Source organism: Ranitomeya variabilis, chromosome 6 (assembly GCF_051348905.1).
Source record: "Ranitomeya variabilis isolate aRanVar5 chromosome 6, aRanVar5.hap1, whole genome shotgun sequence".
Taxonomy (NCBI): domain Eukaryota; kingdom Metazoa; phylum Chordata; class Amphibia; order Anura; family Dendrobatidae; genus Ranitomeya; species Ranitomeya variabilis.
Window position 1 is genome coordinate 118,559,114 of NC_135237.1, and position 16,827 is coordinate 118,575,940.

The window sequence follows — 16,827 nt, forward strand, 5'->3', positions numbered from 1 at the left end:
CCTACCGGTTAGTTGAAAGCGAAGCTTTCAAAGCCCTGATGGAGTACGCTGAACCACGATACGAGCTACCCAGTCGACACTTTTTTTCCAGAAAAGCCATCCCAGCCCTGCACCAGCATGTTAAACAGCGCATCGTCCATGCACTCAGGCAATCTGTGAGTACAAAGGTGCACCTGACTACAGATGCATGGACCAGTAGGCATGGCCAGGGACGTTATGTGTCCATCACGGCACACTGGGTGAATGTGGTGGATGCAGGGTCCACAGGCGACATCAATTTAGGGACAGTTGTGCCTAGCCCACGGTCTAGGAAACAGTTGGCTGTAGGCGTTCGCACCCCCTCCTCCTCCTCCTCGTCCTCCTGCAGAAGCTACAGCTCTTCCACAGAACGCAGTCGGCCAACCACTCCATCGGCAGATGACACTGTTGCACACCAGTTGTCCCATTATGGGCCAGCTACTGCCAAGCGTCAGCAGGCTGTATTGGCTATGAAGTGTTTGGGCGACAACAGACACACCGCGGAAGTTCTGTCCGAGTTCTTGCAACAAGAAACGCAGTCGTGGCTGGGCACAGTAGATCTTGAGGCAGGCAAGGTAGTGAGTGATAACGGAAGGAATTTCATGGCTGCCATCTCCCTTTCCCAACTGAAACACATTCCTTGCCTGGCTCACACCTTAAACCTGGTGGTGCAGTGCTTATTGAAAACTTATCCTGGGTTCTCCGACCTGCTCCTCAAAGTGCGTGCACTTTGCTCACATATCCGACGTTCGCCTGTACACGCCAGCCGTATGCAGACCTATCAGCGGTCTTTGAACCTTCCCCAGCATCGCCTAATCATAGACGTTGCAACAAGGTGGAACTCAACACTGCACATGCTTCAGAGACTGTGCGAACAGAGGCGTGCTGTTATTTATTTGTGGGAGGATACACGGGCAGGCAGTAGGATGGCAGACATGGAGTTGTCAGGTGTGCAGTGGTCGAAGATACAAGACATGTGTCAAGTCCTTCAGTGTTTTGAGGAATGCACACGGCTGGTTAGTGCAGACAACGCCGTAATAAGCATGAGCATCCCCCTAATGCGTCTGCTGATGCAAAGTTTGACGCACATAAAGGAGCAGGCGTCTGCACCAGAGGAAGAGGGAAGCCTTGATGACAGTCAGCCATTGTCTGGTCAGGGCAGTGTACAGGACGAGGTAGCGGGCGAAGAGGAGGTGGAGGACGAGGAGGATGATGGGGATGAGTATATTTTTAATGCGGAAACTTTCACGGGGGCACAGGAAATTGGTTGCGTGTCACGGCCGGGTTCTGGTTTTTTGAGGGACACAAGTGACGTAGATTTGCCTGCAACTGCCCCTCAACCAATCACAACCGGAGATTTGACAAGTGGAACTTTGGCCCACATGGCGGATTATGCCTTACGTATCCTACAAAGGGACACACGCATTACGAAAATGATGAACGATGACGATTACTGGTTGGCCTGCCTCCTTGATCCACGCTATAAAGGCAAATTGCAAAATGTTATGCCACATGAGAACTTGGAACTAATATTAGCAACCAAACAATCAACTCTTGTTGACCGTTTGCTTCAGGCATTCCCAGCACACAGCGCACGTGATCGTTCTCACACGAGCTCCAGGGGGCAGCAGACTAGGAGTGTTAGGGGTGCACACATCAGAAGTGGCGTTGGACAGAGGGGTTTTCTGACCAGGTTGTGGAGTGATTTTGCTATGACCGCAGACAGGACAGGTACTGCTGCATCAATTGAAAGTGACAGGAGACAACATTTGTCCAGTATGGTTACTAACTATTTTTCATCCCTTATCGATGTTCTCCCTCAACCGTCATTCCCATTTGATTACTGGGCCTCCAAATTAGACACCTGGCCAGAATTGGCAGAATATGCATTGCAGGAGCTTGCTTGCCCGGCAGCAAGTGTCCTATCAGAAAGAGTATTCAGTGCTGCAGGGTCAATATTAACCGAAAAAAGGACTCGTCTGGCTACCCAAAATGTTGACGATCTAACATTCATTAAAATGAACCACAACTGGATTTCAAAATCTTTTGCCCCACCTTGCCCGGCCGACACCTAGCTTTCCTATGAAAAGCTCTTGCCTGTGAATTACTTTTCTAATGTCTAATTTGCTGCTGCAGATTGTACAGCATACGACATGTTTACACCTCCCTAAATGGCCAAACTCCCCACACGGGGCCGTGGTATCGCGACTTGGCGCAAGCACCCGTGAGACTGCTGTTTGTCTGAAGAGGTGGGTGTGCTCGCTTTTGGTTGACGGCATTGCTACTGGGTCCCTCATAGTACAATGTAGTGTCTCTGGCGGTGGTGGTGCGCACCCAACGTCAGACACACCGTTGTAACATGAGTGGCCCTGGGGCGGTCCCGCCGGCCTCAAGAGAGTTCCCCCCTACCCCAGCTCAAACTGGGCTGTACTACGTGCAAAATTATGTCGCACAGCTCCACCAATCTTTAGTCTATTCGCTGACATCATTCAATGTCTGGCACTGACAATACAAATTTGTAGACATCTATGATGCAACTTAAAGTAGTCTGTGTCTGTGTCCTATATTGGCACCATTAAATAGTTACTGCCAAATTACTATGTCAGAAACACAGCAGATGAGCCCACCCCTGTACCTAAGTATGCCATCTTTTTTTTTGTTTTGGTTGTTTTGCGAGACATTAACATCTATTTATATTTTGGGAGTACTGGGACAGACACTCCTTGCACTACTCCTCCACTCAGCACCAAGCTGCCTGCCCGTGTATCCATGTAACCGCTGTAAAACTGCCATGAGCCTATTGTTTGTTATTTTAGGCCTTTGATAGCCTGTCTGCGGTCCCTACTCCTCCACTGACCACCAAGCTGCCTGCCCGTGTATCCATGTAACCGCTGTAAAACTGCCATGAGCCTATTGTTTGTTATTTTAGGCCTTTGAAGCCTTTCTGCGCTCCCTCCTTCCACTAGTCCTCCACTGACCAGACCACTGCTGCCCGTGTACCCCTGGAACCAATTTTAAAGTGCCTACAGCCAGCCCATTTTATTGTGTTAGGCCTTCGAAGCCTGTCTGCGGTCCCTCCTTCCACTAGGCCTCCACTGACCAGACCACTGCTGCCCGTGTACCCCTGGAACCAATTTTAAAGTGCCTACAGCCAGCCCATTTTATTGTGTTAGGCCTTCGAAGCCTGTCTGCGGTCCATACTTCCACTAGGCCTCCACTGACCAGACCACTGCTGCCCGTGTACCCCTGGAACCAATTTTAAAGTGCCTACAGCCAGCCCATTTTATTGTGTTAGGCCTTCGAAGCCTGTCTGCGGTCCCTCCTTCCACTAGGCCTCCACTGACCAGACCACTGCTGCCCGTGTACCCCTGGAACCAATTTTAAAGTGCCTACAGCCAGCCCATTTTATTGTGTTAGGCCTTCGAAGCCTGTCTGCGGTCCATACTTCCACTAGGCCTCCACTGACCAGACCACTGCTGCCCGTGTACCCCTGGAACCAATTTTAAAGTGCCTACAGCCAGCCCATTTTATTGTGTTAGGCCTTCGAAGCCTGTCTGCGGTCCCTCCTTCCACTAGGCCTCCACTGACCAGACCACTGCTGCCCGTGTACCCCTGGAACCAATTTTAAAGTGCCTACAGCCAGCCCATTTTATTGTGTTAGGCCTTCGAAGCCTGTCTGCGGTCCCTCCTTCCACTAGGCCTCCACTGACCAGACCACTGCTGCCCGTGTACCCCTGGAACCAATTTTAAAGTGCCTACAGCCAGCCCATTTTATTGTGTTAGGCCTTCGAAGCCTGTCTGCGGTCCATACTTCCACTAGGCCTCCACTGACCAGACCACTGCTGCCCGTGTACCCCTGGAACCAATTTTAAAGTGCCTACAGCCAGCCCATTTTATTGTGTTAGGCCTTCGAAGCCTGTCTGCGGTCCATACTTCCACTAGTCCTCCACTGACCAGACCACTGCTGCCCGTGTACCCCTGGAACCAATTTTAAAGTGCCTACAGCCAGCCCATTTTATTGTGTTAGGCCTTCGAAGCCTGTCTGCGGTCCATACTTTAAATACTCCTCCACTCACCACCAAGCTGCCTGCCCGTGTATCCATGTAACCGCTGTAAAACTGCCATGAGCCTATTGTTTGTTATGTTAGGCCTTTGATAGCCTGTCTGCGGTCCTTACTTTAAATACTCCTCCACTCACCACCTAGCTGCCTGTGTATCCATGTAACCGATGTAAAACTGCCATGACTGCCTACTGTTTGTTATTTTAGGCCTTTGATAGCCTGTCTGCGGCCCCTACTTGCAATACTCCTCCACTGAGCACAATGCTGCCTGGAGTGCCTGCCTGTGTATCCATGTAACCGATGTAAAACTGCCATGACTGCCTACTGTTTGTTATTTTAGGCCTTTGATAGCCTGTCTGCAGCCCCTACTTGCAATACTCCTCCACTGACCACACCAATGCTGCCCGTGTACCCCTGGAACCTATTTAAAAGTTCATAGAGCCTAGTTATATATTTTATTTACTATTAATAAGGCCATGATGGACTACGCTGTACCACGCTACAAGCTAACCAGTCGACACTTCTTTTGCGAGAAAAGCCATCCCAACCCTCCACCAGCATGTAGAAGACCGCATTGTCCATGCACTCTGGCAATCTGTGAGTACAAAGGTGCACCTGACAACAGACGCATGGACCTGTAGGCATGGCCACGGAAGATTACGTGTCCATTACGGCGCAATGGGTTAATGTGGTGGATGCATGGTCCACAGGGGACAGCCTACTAAGTCTGTCTGCAGTCCCTAATTCAAATTGTCCTCCACTGTCTAAATCGGAACTTCCACCTTCTGGCTTTCGGCCTATAGTATCAGAAATTAAACTGCATTTGGCCTTCAACTTTGGTTAGGGCCTACTAACGGCTTCTGCCCCTCCCTGGTGTTGTCCTCAACTAAATAAAGCTGAGCTTCAACCTTCCGGCTCTCATTAAGTGGTTTTAAAAAAAAAAAAAATGGTGGTTAGGGCCTACTAACGGCTTCTGCCCCTCCCTGGTGTTGCCCTCAACTAAATAAAGCTGAGCTTCAACCTTCTGCTCCAAATTACCATTTTAAAAAATGCAATAGGCTTTTCCGGCCTACTAAAGGTGTCTGCCCCTCCCTGGTGTTGTCCTCAACTGAACAAAGCTGAGCTTCCACATTCTGGCTTTCGCCCTATACTATCAGATATTAAACTGCATTTGGCCTACTAGTGTGGTTAGGCCCTTGAAACAGTGTCTGCTGCTCTTGGGTTTGCTACTCCACTGAACAAAGCAATGCCGCCTGTTTAGTCCTGTTACCAATTTTGAACTGCATGTAGCCTACTTTATTCTTTGGCCCTATATCTGTTTCCTCCTCATCCTGCCCATTGCCCAGCCACTGCTAAATGAGTCTGCTGGTACATTGACCTAGACCACTACATTCCCCTTGTACTCTACACAGCCAGAATCTGACCCTGCTGAAAGTAAGGTTCCCCTTCCCGCATGTTATACCACCTTACACAGGGACAAAGAGGAAGGTGCAGATGAAAGTGCAGGTTCCTTCATCAGGTGGGGGGGCATACTCGTTGGCGACGTCACTGGCACAGGGCCCCTCAGAGTACGCAAAAGTGTCGCTGCTGGTGGGAGGCGCCCCCGCCATGCAAACACACCGCCGTACTTTGAGGGGCCCTGTGCCAGTGGCAATGCGAACGAGTGGGCCCCCCCTGCTTGCTCAGGATCACAGCACTTGCAACTTTTAAATACTTACCTTTCCCTGCAACACCGCCGTGACGTAGTCCGCATTTCCTGGGCCCACGAAAAACTTGAGCCAGCCCTACTCCCCCCACAACTTTCCCCCAATTCCTTATGCCCAACTATTATTATACAGTTAATTAAGATTGGCAAGCTTCAGAAACAAGAATGGATGTTTTTGGCATTAAAATGGGCACTGTAGGTGTTTTCCTGGCCTCCACTCACTGCCGACTATGCTTCCCCATTGACTTGCATTGGGTTTCGTGTTTCGGTCGATCCCCGACTTTTAGCGATAATCGGCCGACTGCACTCGACTCGACTCTGGACAAAATCGGGTTTCCCAAAACCCTACTCGATCTTAAAAAAATGAAAGTCGCTCAACCCTAGTGACCACAAGAGGGAGCCAAAAAAGTCTAATTCACAACAGTACCCCCCCTTTAAGGAGGGGTCACCGAACCCTCACCAAGACCACCAGGGTGATCAGGATGAGCAGCGTGAAAGGCACGAACTAAATCGGCCGCATGCACATCAGAGGCAACCACCCAGGAATTATCCTCCTGACCATAGCCCTTCCACTTGACCAGATACTGAAGCCTCCGCCTGGAGAGACAAGAATCCAAGATCTTCTCCACCACATACTCCAACTCGCCCTCAACCAACACCGGAGCAGGAGGCTCAACAGAAGGAACCACAGGTACAACGTACCGCCGTAACAAAGACCTATGGAACACGTTGTGAATGGCAAATGACACCGGAAGATCCAAGCGAAAGGACACAGGATTAAGGATTTCCAATATCTTGTAAGGACCGATGAAGCGAGGCTTAAATTTAGGAGAGGAGACCTTCATAGGAACAAATCGAGAAGACAGCCATACCAAATCCCCAACACGAAGTCGGGGACCCACACCGCGGCGGCGGTTGGCAAAACGCTGAGCCTTCTCCTGTGACAACTTTAAGTTGTCCACCACATGAATCCAAATCTGCTGCAACCTATCCACCACGGAATCTACCCCAGGACAGTCAGAAGGCTCCACATGTCCCGAGGAAAAACGAGGATGGAAACCAGAGTTGCAGAAAAATGGCGAAACCAAAGTAGCGGAACTAGCCCGATTATTAAGGGCAAACTCAGCCAATGGCAAGAAGGTCACCCAATCATCCTGATCAGCAGAAACAAAACACCTCAAATAAGCCTCCAGAGTCTGATTAGTTCGCTCCGTTTGTCCATTAGTCTGAGGATGAAAGGCAGACGAAAACGACAAATCAATGCCCATCTTAGCACAAAAGGATCGCCAGAACCTGGAAACAAACTGGGATCCTCTGTCAGACACAATATTCTCAGGAATGCCGTGTAAACGAACCACATTCTGAAAGAACAAAGGAACCAGATCGGAAGAGGAAGGCAGCTTAGGCAAAGATACCAAATGGACAATCTTGGAAAAGCGATCACATACCACCCAGATGACAGACATGCCCTGAGACACCGGAAGATCTGAAATGAAATCCATGGAAATGTGTGTCCAAGGACTCTTCGGGACAGGCAAGGGCAAGAGCAACCCGCTGGCACGAGAACAGCAAGGCTTAGCTCGAGCACAAGTCCCACAGGACTGCACAAAAGACCGCACATCCCGCGACAAGGAAGGCCACCAAAAGGACCTAGCCACCAAATCTCTGGTGCCAAAAATTCCCGGATGCCCTGCCAACACCGAGGAATGAACCTCGGAAATGACTCTGCTGGTCCACTTATCAGGAACAAACAGTCTGTCAGGTGGACAAGAGTCAGGTCTACCAGCCTGAAATCTCTGCAACACACGTCGCAAATCCGGAGAAATGGCTGACAAAATAACTCCCTCTTTAAGAACACCAACTGGTTCTGCGACTCCAGGAGAGTCAGGCACAAAGCTCCTTGAAAGAGCATCAGCCTTCACATTCTTTGAACCTGGTAAATACGAGACCACAAAGTCAAAACGGGAGAAAAACAATGACCAACGGGCCTGTCTAGGATTCAGGCGCTTAGCAGACTCGAGATACATCAGATTTTTGTGATCAGTCAAGACCACCACACGATGCTTAGCACCCTCGAGCCAATGACGCCACTCCTCAAATGCCCACTTCATGGCCAACAACTCCCGATTGCCAACATCATAATTCCGCTCAGCAGGCAAAAACTTCCTAGAGAAAAAAGCACATGGTCTCATTACCGAGCAACCAGGGCCTCTCTGCGACAAAACGGCCCCTGCCCCAATCTCAGAAGCATCCACTTCAACCTGAAAGGGAAGTGAGACATCAGGCTGGCACAAAACAGGCGCCGAAGTAAACCGGCGCTTCAACTCTTGGAAAGCTTCCACGGCTGCAGGAGCCCAGTTAGAAACATCTGAACCTTTCTTGGTCATATCCGTCAAAGGTTTAACAACGCTAGAAAAGTTAGCGATAAAACGACGGTAGAAGTTAGCAAAACCCAAGAACTTCTGAAGACTCTTAACTGACGTGGGTTGAGTCCAATCATGAATAGCTCGGACCTTGACTGGGTCCATCTCCACCGCAGAAGGGGAAAAAATAAAACCCAAAAAGGGAACCTTCTGTACTCCAAAGAGACACTTTGAGCCCTTAACAAACAAAGCATTCTCACGCAAAACCTGAAACACCATCCTGACCTGCTCTACATGCGAGTCCCAATCATCAGAAAAAACCAGAATATCATCCAGATAAACAATCATAAATTTATCCAGATACTTCCGGAAAATATCATGCATAAAGGACTGAAACACTGAAGGAGCATTAGAGAGCCCAAAAGGCATCACCAAGTACTCAAAATGACCTTCGGGCGTATTAAATGCAGTTTTCCATTCATCTCCTTGCTTAATGCGCACAAGGTTGTACGCACCACGAAGATCTATCTTGGTGAACCACTTGGCACCTTTAATCCGGGCAAACAAGTCCGACAACAGAGGCAAAGGATACTGAAATTTAACAGTGATTTTATTCAGAAGCCGATAGTCAATACAAGGTCTCAAAGATCCGTCCTTCTTGGCCACAAAAAAGAATCCCGCACCAAGAGGGGAAGAGGATGGACGGATATGCCCCTTCTCCAGAGATTCCTTGATATACGAACGCATTGCGGTATGCTCAGGTACAGACAGATTAAATAATCTTCCCTTAGGAAATTTACTACCTGGAATCAAATCTATAGCGCAGTCACAGTCCCTATGAGGAGGCAGAGCACTGGACCTGGACTCGCTGAATACATCCTGATAATCAGACAAATACTCAGGAACTTCCGAAGGAGTAGAGGAAGCAATAGACACCGGCGGGGAATCACCATGAATTCCCTGACAGCCCCAACTTGACACAGACATTGCCTTCCAATCCAAGACTGGATCATGGTTCTGTAACCATGGCAGACCCAAAACGACCAAATCATGCATTTTATGCAGAACAAGAAAACGAATCACCTCCCGATGTTCAGGAGTCATGCACATGGTTACCTGTGTCCAAAACTGCGGTTTATTTTCCGCCAATGGCGTAGCATCAATACCTCTAAGAGGGATCGGATTTACCAACGGCTCAAGAACAAAACCACAGCGCTTGGCAAACGACAGATCCATAAGACTCAGGGCAGCACCTGAATCCACAAACGCCATAACAGGGTAGGAGGACAATGAACAAATTAAAGTCACAGACAAAATAAATTTAGGTTGCATATTACCAATGGCGACAGGACTAACAACCCTTGTTAGGCGTTTAGAGCATGCTGATATAACATGTGTAGAATCACCACAGTAAAAACACAACCCATTCTGGCGTCTATGATTTTTCCGTTCATTTCTAGTCTGAATTCTACCACATTGCATTAAATCAGGTGTTTGTTCAGACAACACCACCAGAGGATTAGCGGCTTTGCGCTCCCGCAAACGCCGGTCAATTTGAATAGCCAGCGCCATGGAATCATTCAGACTTGTAGGAATGGAGAAACCCACCATCACATTCTTAATGGCTTCAGAAAGGCCATTTCTGAAATTTGCGGCCAGAGCACACTCATTCCACTGAGTAAGCACGGACCATTTCCGAAATTTTTGGCAATACACTTTAGCTTCATCCTGGCCCTGAGAAATAGCCAGCAAGGCTTTTTCTGCCTGAATTTCAAGATTGGGTTCCTCGTAAAGCAATCCGAGCGCCAGAAAAAACGCATCAATATTTGCCAATGCCGGATCTCCTGGCGCTAGCGAGAAAGCCCAATCCTGAGGGTCGCCCCGTAAGAAAGAGATAACAATTTTAACTTGCTGAGCTGAGTCTCCAGATGAACGGGGTCTCAAAGATAGAAACAATTTACAATTATTCCTGAAATTCCTAAACTTAAATCGGTCTCCAGAGAACAGTTCAGGAATAGGTATTTTAGGTTCAGACATTGGACTACTGGTAACAAAATCTTGTATGCCCTGCACACGAGCAGCAAGCTGATCTACACTTGTAATCAAGGTCTGGACATTCATGTCTGCAGCAAGCTCAAGCCACTCAGAGGTAAAGGGGAGGAAGAAAGAGAGGAAAAAAAAAAAAACCTCAGAATTTCCTTTCTTATAATCCCACTTCTGCAATGCATTAAACATTCAAATTTGGCCTGGCATACTGTTATGACCCCAATGGCAGAGGGTCGCAAAAGTAAATACCAAGTCTGCAAACACAAAAAACCAGCTCATAGGGCAGTGGTAACTGGGCTGACCGTATATCTAATCCTAGCACCACAAATAGCAGCAGCCGGGGAACGTGCCTACGTTGGTTCTAGACGTCTCGCGCCAGCCGGAGAACTAACTACCCCTAGAAGGGAAAAGATAGACCTTTCTTGCCTCCAGAGAAAAGACCCCAAAAGTTGGATACAAGCCCCAACAAATAATAACGGTGAGGTAAGAAGAAAAGACAAACGTAAGAATGAACTAGATATTTAGCAAAGAGAGGCCCACTGACTAATAGCAGAATATAGTAAGATGACTTATACGGTCAGCAAAAACCCTATCAAAATTTCCACGCTGGATATTCAAGAACCCCCGAACCGTCTAACGGCCCGGGGGGAGAATACCAGCCCCCTAGAGCTTCCAGCAAAATCAGGAATCACATTTAGTACAAGCTGGACAAAAAATAAAAGCAATGCAAATAACCAAAAAACAAAGAAGCAGGACTTAGCTTAATTTTGCAAGATCCAGGACCAGCAGACAGGAGCAAACAGAAAGGAACTGATTACAACGATGCCAGGCACCAGACTGAGAATTCAGGAAGTTTATATAGCAACACCCCTGGACTAACGACCCAGGTGGGTGCCAAACTGAGGAAAGACAATCCCAGAGTCATATCACTAGTGACCACAAGAGGGAGCCAAAAAAGTCTAATTCACAACAGTAGGGGTGTGCACAACATGACTCCAGACCATTGTGAAAAAGTTGTTGTATGGATTGCAGATAATGCTTCGAGTCACTTTGCCAGCACCACCCTGTCTACCATATGGTCCAGTCTCAGTAGCCATGATTCTGGACCACAAAATCCTTATCCTGATCTTCCTTCCTCCCACCATGCCGAGTGCCCAGAGACAAGTGATCTCACACTTAAACACTCTGAAGAGCTGTTCACATTTCTATTTATAGAAGGTGACGGTGAGAAAATGCAATTACTGTCGCAAGAGCTGGATGATGGTGAGACACAATTGCCAACAAGTGGTGTTGTTATGTCAGCAAGTCAGGATGAAGACAAGGGTGTGGAAGTGGAAGACGAGGTGATGGACATTGAAGTCACTTATTCAACCTGGGAAGTGACATGCAGAGTGAGGACAGCAGCGCACGGGGATGGGGGATCCACAGCACCAAAGCAGTCAGAAAGAGGCAGTGGGGTGGCCAGAGACTCAGGGCAAGCAACTGATCCCCAGAGCACCAACAGGGGTGAAGTTGCAAAGCCAAGGGTTAGGTATTCACGAGTCTAGCAGTTTTTTAAAGACAGTCCAGTTAACCCATAAAAGGCCATTTGCAACATCTGCCATGTCAGCATCAGCAGGGGCAGGACAACTCCCAGCCTGACCACCACCAGCATGCTTAGGCACATGCAAGCAAAGCACCCAACCACTTGGGTTGAATGCCAGGGTCCAGAAAAAGTGTCTGGGGTGACATCACTGCTTCTTCCCCTGTTCTATGGGCATGCCAATCTAATGTCCATGACAAAGATGAAGATGCCTCCCACCCTGCACCTGCCTCTGCACACTTGCAACTGTCAGCAACCACGTCCACATCCTTGTCCCAGCGCAGCGTTCAGTTGTCCCTAACCCAGTCCTTTTAACAAAAGCGTAAATACTAGTGATGATCGAATAGTAAAATATTTGGATTCGGGAAAATCGGTCCGAATAATTTCTAATATCCGCGTATTCGTACAGAATGACGAATCCAATGCAAGTCAATGGGAAAGCCGAATATTTTTCTGCTGGACCCAACATACAGGTCTGGGGCCCTGAGAAAAACGCTGAAATGGATGGGAAATAGCTAAAACTAAATGAGAACAGAATTGAGAAGATGCCTGCATGCCTTTCTGACTCACATATGGTATCCGGGAATAATGTTGTCAGACTATTGTGCCGGTTTTATGGATTTTTAAAAAGACCTACCAAACCAAACCAAAAATTGTTTTTAAATAGAAAAATGCTAAGAAACATTATTTCCTTCATAAATACATGTATATAAAGCAAAATATATATATTTTTAATTATACCTCCCCTTTATCATATGTTCACAAGAAGTGTTTTGGCTTTATTTTTAACTTTAACATTTGTGAGGGCTATCACTCCCACATTTGGGAGGATCCTCCCTCATGCCAAATAGTTAGCAAGATAGTGGAATACATATTCCCCATCCCTTTACAATGCCATTTCAAACATGTCCATTTGAATTTTGGGCATCGCCTGCCACCATCACCATATCCACTGCCATGTCATTATGCGGACCTCACTGACAATTAGTAGAGTGCCACTATGTGCCGTGAAACCAGAGTTTTCTGAGCTCCACAGTTCATTTTTGCCACCGGACCCCAATGGAAAAACTGTCATAGTGGGAGAGGCCGCTGTCAGGTGAATATAATACAGGAGTTGGGTGAGCTGTATGATCAATGTTTGTAAATTGGATTCTACCAGACACCAAAAGCATTAGAATTAAATTCTGAATACAGTGTATGCAAGCGAGGGCCTGAATTGTGGTCCGTCTGTCAGGCTTGAAACCCATGTCAGGAACATGTACAAGCCACATTTTACTTGGGAGCAGCCTCATGAAGGGAAAGAGACAGGAGTGCCATTAAGCAATCTGTACAAGCCTACGCACTTCTTCTGGAAACTATCCAACCAGGCAGAATGTATCTTTTGCATGGTTTTGAGCAACAATGGAGTAATTGCAGGATATGTCCCAGAGAGTGTCAAGGTCTGTGGAATGTATTACTTAGGTGACAGGCAGTGCTACAGAGCTCAGGTAAAGCCCTTAGCGTGGCAATGACCATGTTCCAGTATTTAAAAGGTTGCGGATTGAATAGGTCTGTGGAGCATATTAACCCAGTCTCTTAGACATACTTAAAATGTACAGAAACTGGCCAATACCCCACCACCATTTCTTTGTAAGGACCCAAATGTAGAAAATGTAAGGGATGCAACAGTTTAATAAAGAGACAAAAGTCACATTTAGGAGACTGCAAAAGTAAGCAATCATCTTTGTCCAGCACAGGACAATGTTAGTTGCTGAATATGTATGCCCTGTCTAACTAAAAATTTGTGAACAGACATACTGTATATGCTGACAAGGAACAACTGAACACTGCGCTGGGACAACAAATTGGACGTGGTTGCTGACTGTTGTGTCTGTGCAACTGCAGGTTGTGGGCAGGAGGCCTCAGTGACTGCTTCCTGAACAGCAGAGTGGGAAGGATGTAACACACTGGAAGGGCCAGTGGTTTCACCATCAGACACAGATTTTATAACCAGGCGATCCACCCACCTACTGGGGTGCTGCGTATATCAGCATTATATGGCGTATGCTAACAAAGGTATTATTCCGATTCAAATCCCTTCTATATTCTACAATTATTCTGCTCTTATCAGCAATTCATCTACGGTGAGGTTTGCCAGTAGGAATAGCGCATGACAGACACCTAGTCAGGGATTATTGTCTTATAAATTCTAAGTCTTGCTGCTGTTTTTTTCTATGCACTCATTGACCGACTCATGTTTCTTACGTGTTCTGCACCTAGAAATTCATAAAAGCAAGCAAAATTAAATGATTTAATGTATTCAATCACAGTTTCCATGTAGCATCTGTACATAAGAGGTAGGGATAAGAAACTTTACGTTACTGGAGCTGGAATTACCACTTTTCAGCTCTCCAGTGCTTTGTTTCCATCTATTTCTGGGTGGTTCTTGAAGTATGTTTGAGGATATAGTAATGCTGGAAGACCAAGACCTACTATGATGCAAACTTAGTTTTCTGACCCCGGGCACCACATTGCAACCTAAAATCCTTTAGGAATCTTCACATTTCGTGATACCTGGCACACAGCCAAGGCACCAGGCCAGAGGCAGTACAACAACCCCAAAATATCTTTGAACCTCCACCATATTTGACTATAACTACTGTGTTCTTGTATTTGTAGTAATCATTCCATTTACAGTAAATGGTAGAATTATGTGCTTTACCAAAAAACTCTATCTTGGTCTCATCTGTGCACAAGATACATGCTGGCCCTCTAACAATAGAAAGGGCTGTCCGGAAGGCCTTCTACAAATAGTGATGGCTGGCTGATGGACAGGAAAAAAAAAGTGACTTTCAATGTGTTTGATCATGTCTCACACACCACATGGCCAGACAAGGTTTTAAAATTATAAAATTACATTTCCTGTTGAATGTTTTTTTCACCATTGAAAGCAAAGCAAACGTTCAAAAACGCAGCAAAAACACTGGTGGTGTGAAGGAGCATTTTTTTTCTCTTATTTATTTTGCCTTTTATAAAAATCATTATCCTGGAAAAAATGTTTCTTAAAATTTTTTTCTAGCCAAATCCATTTTAAGTGCGGTTTTGTATGTTTTATTTTCAGTCTGTAAAAGTGATGTAATACTCACCCAGTGGTCGGTGCTCATAGCAAATGAGTAATTCAGCTATATATAGGCGAACTGATCATCGCCTGTCTCCCATAGAGATTATTGAAGCATGCCAAAAGTAAGAAAAAAGTTTTTAAAACTAGAAAAAAATATATAAAAGTTCAAATCGCCCCCCTTACGCCCCATTCAAAATAAAACAATAAAACAATCAAACATACACATATTTGGTATCAACACGTTCAGAATCGCCCGATCTATCAAGAAAAAAATAATTAACCTGATAGCTAAATGGCATAGTGAGAAAAAAAGTCATAACGCCAGAATTACATTTTTTTGGTCACTGGATTGGCACCCAAAAAATAAGCCCTCACCCAACCCGAGATCACAAAAAATGGAGATGCTACCAGTATCGGAAAATGGCCCTTTTTTTTTAACAAAGTTAGGAATTTTTTTTCACCACTTAGACAAAAAAGAACCTAGACTTGTTTGGTGTCTATGAACACGTAATGACCTGGAGAATCATAGTCACGTTTTAGCATTTAGTGAATTTAGTAAAAAAAAAAAAAAGCCAAAGAAAAAAACAGTCTGAGATTGCACTTTTTTTGCAATTTCACCGCACTTGGAATTTTTTTCCCATTTTCTAGTACACGACATAGTAAAACCAATGGTGTTGATCAAAAGTACAACTCGTCCCGCAAAAAACAAGCCCTCACATGCAAAACCAAAAATACCTCTGGTAGTTAAGGGGCTAATTAGAAAAGTGAATATATATTTTATGATTTCTCTAAAATTTCCCATCTCTGTGGAGTTTGGCTTATGTAGCTTAGTGTTGCAGAACCATTTACATACTGTTCTTTGAATCAGCCAGGTCAACGTAACATTAGATATACATAGGGAGACAGGACACAAGACGTTAACCTTACACTTTTGTTTTAGGGTGATCTTTAAGTAGGGTTGGCTGCAGGTACTGAGATGCAAGATGTCTTAATCATTCTCTCTTTGGCTTCAGGGGTGTTAAAAGGAGTTTCTGGGTGTCTTTATGTGTGATTCCAGGAGAGGTGCTAAATTGCTGAAGGAAATTAAAAGCAAGCATATTTGGGGAAAAAAAGTAAGTCATGCTGAAGATAAAAATGCCAGTTGCTCTTTTCTGTGTCACTTTGCCCAAGAGTGTTAAAATCAAATCCTATTATAAGAAGATTGTAGATAGATACTAAAACTTGACCAGCAGAGAAAAAAACATGCTTTTTATTCTTTATTATGTGGTATTCAAGTGCCAAATGCAAATATATATATACGGTATATGATAAACTGATATCCTGTTCTCGTTTTATAAATAAAATAACTAGAGAAAGAAAGAAAGACAAAGAAGTAAAAAAGGAAAGAAGGAAAAGAAGAAAGGCAGTTGAATAATTTTGAAATTAGATGTATCTATAACAAGTTTAGTCAAAGGTTCAATCTAATAATCTGTTAATTAGATATGTCACATTGAGGAGTGTCCGGTGGCCAAAACACCCACCAAAAATTTGAGAAAAGAGGACAGGTAATTTGAATTTGTTTTTCAACCTGTTCAAGACCTGGTGATTTTTCTTTTTTTGTGATTTCGCTTTTTAAAAAGTACCTTTCACCAAATCCATCATGTTGAGCTGGACAGACAACGTAATAGATGTTGCAGAGCAGAACCAAGCTTTTTTTTTCCTTATTTTACCTCTCTGTTGCAGAGATATTAGTAGTCAAAGTATTTGGCACCTAATGAATACACTTTAGTTAGATCCAAGTGGATATTATTAGATAGCAACTAGTGATGAGCAAACGTGCCCGGATAAGGTGTTATCTGAGCATTCTCATGTGCTAGCCGAGTGACTTCAGCGTGCTCGAATAATATGTTCAAGACCTCGTGTCTCCATGTCTCGCAGCTGTTCAACAGCTGCAACACATGCAGTGATTGCCT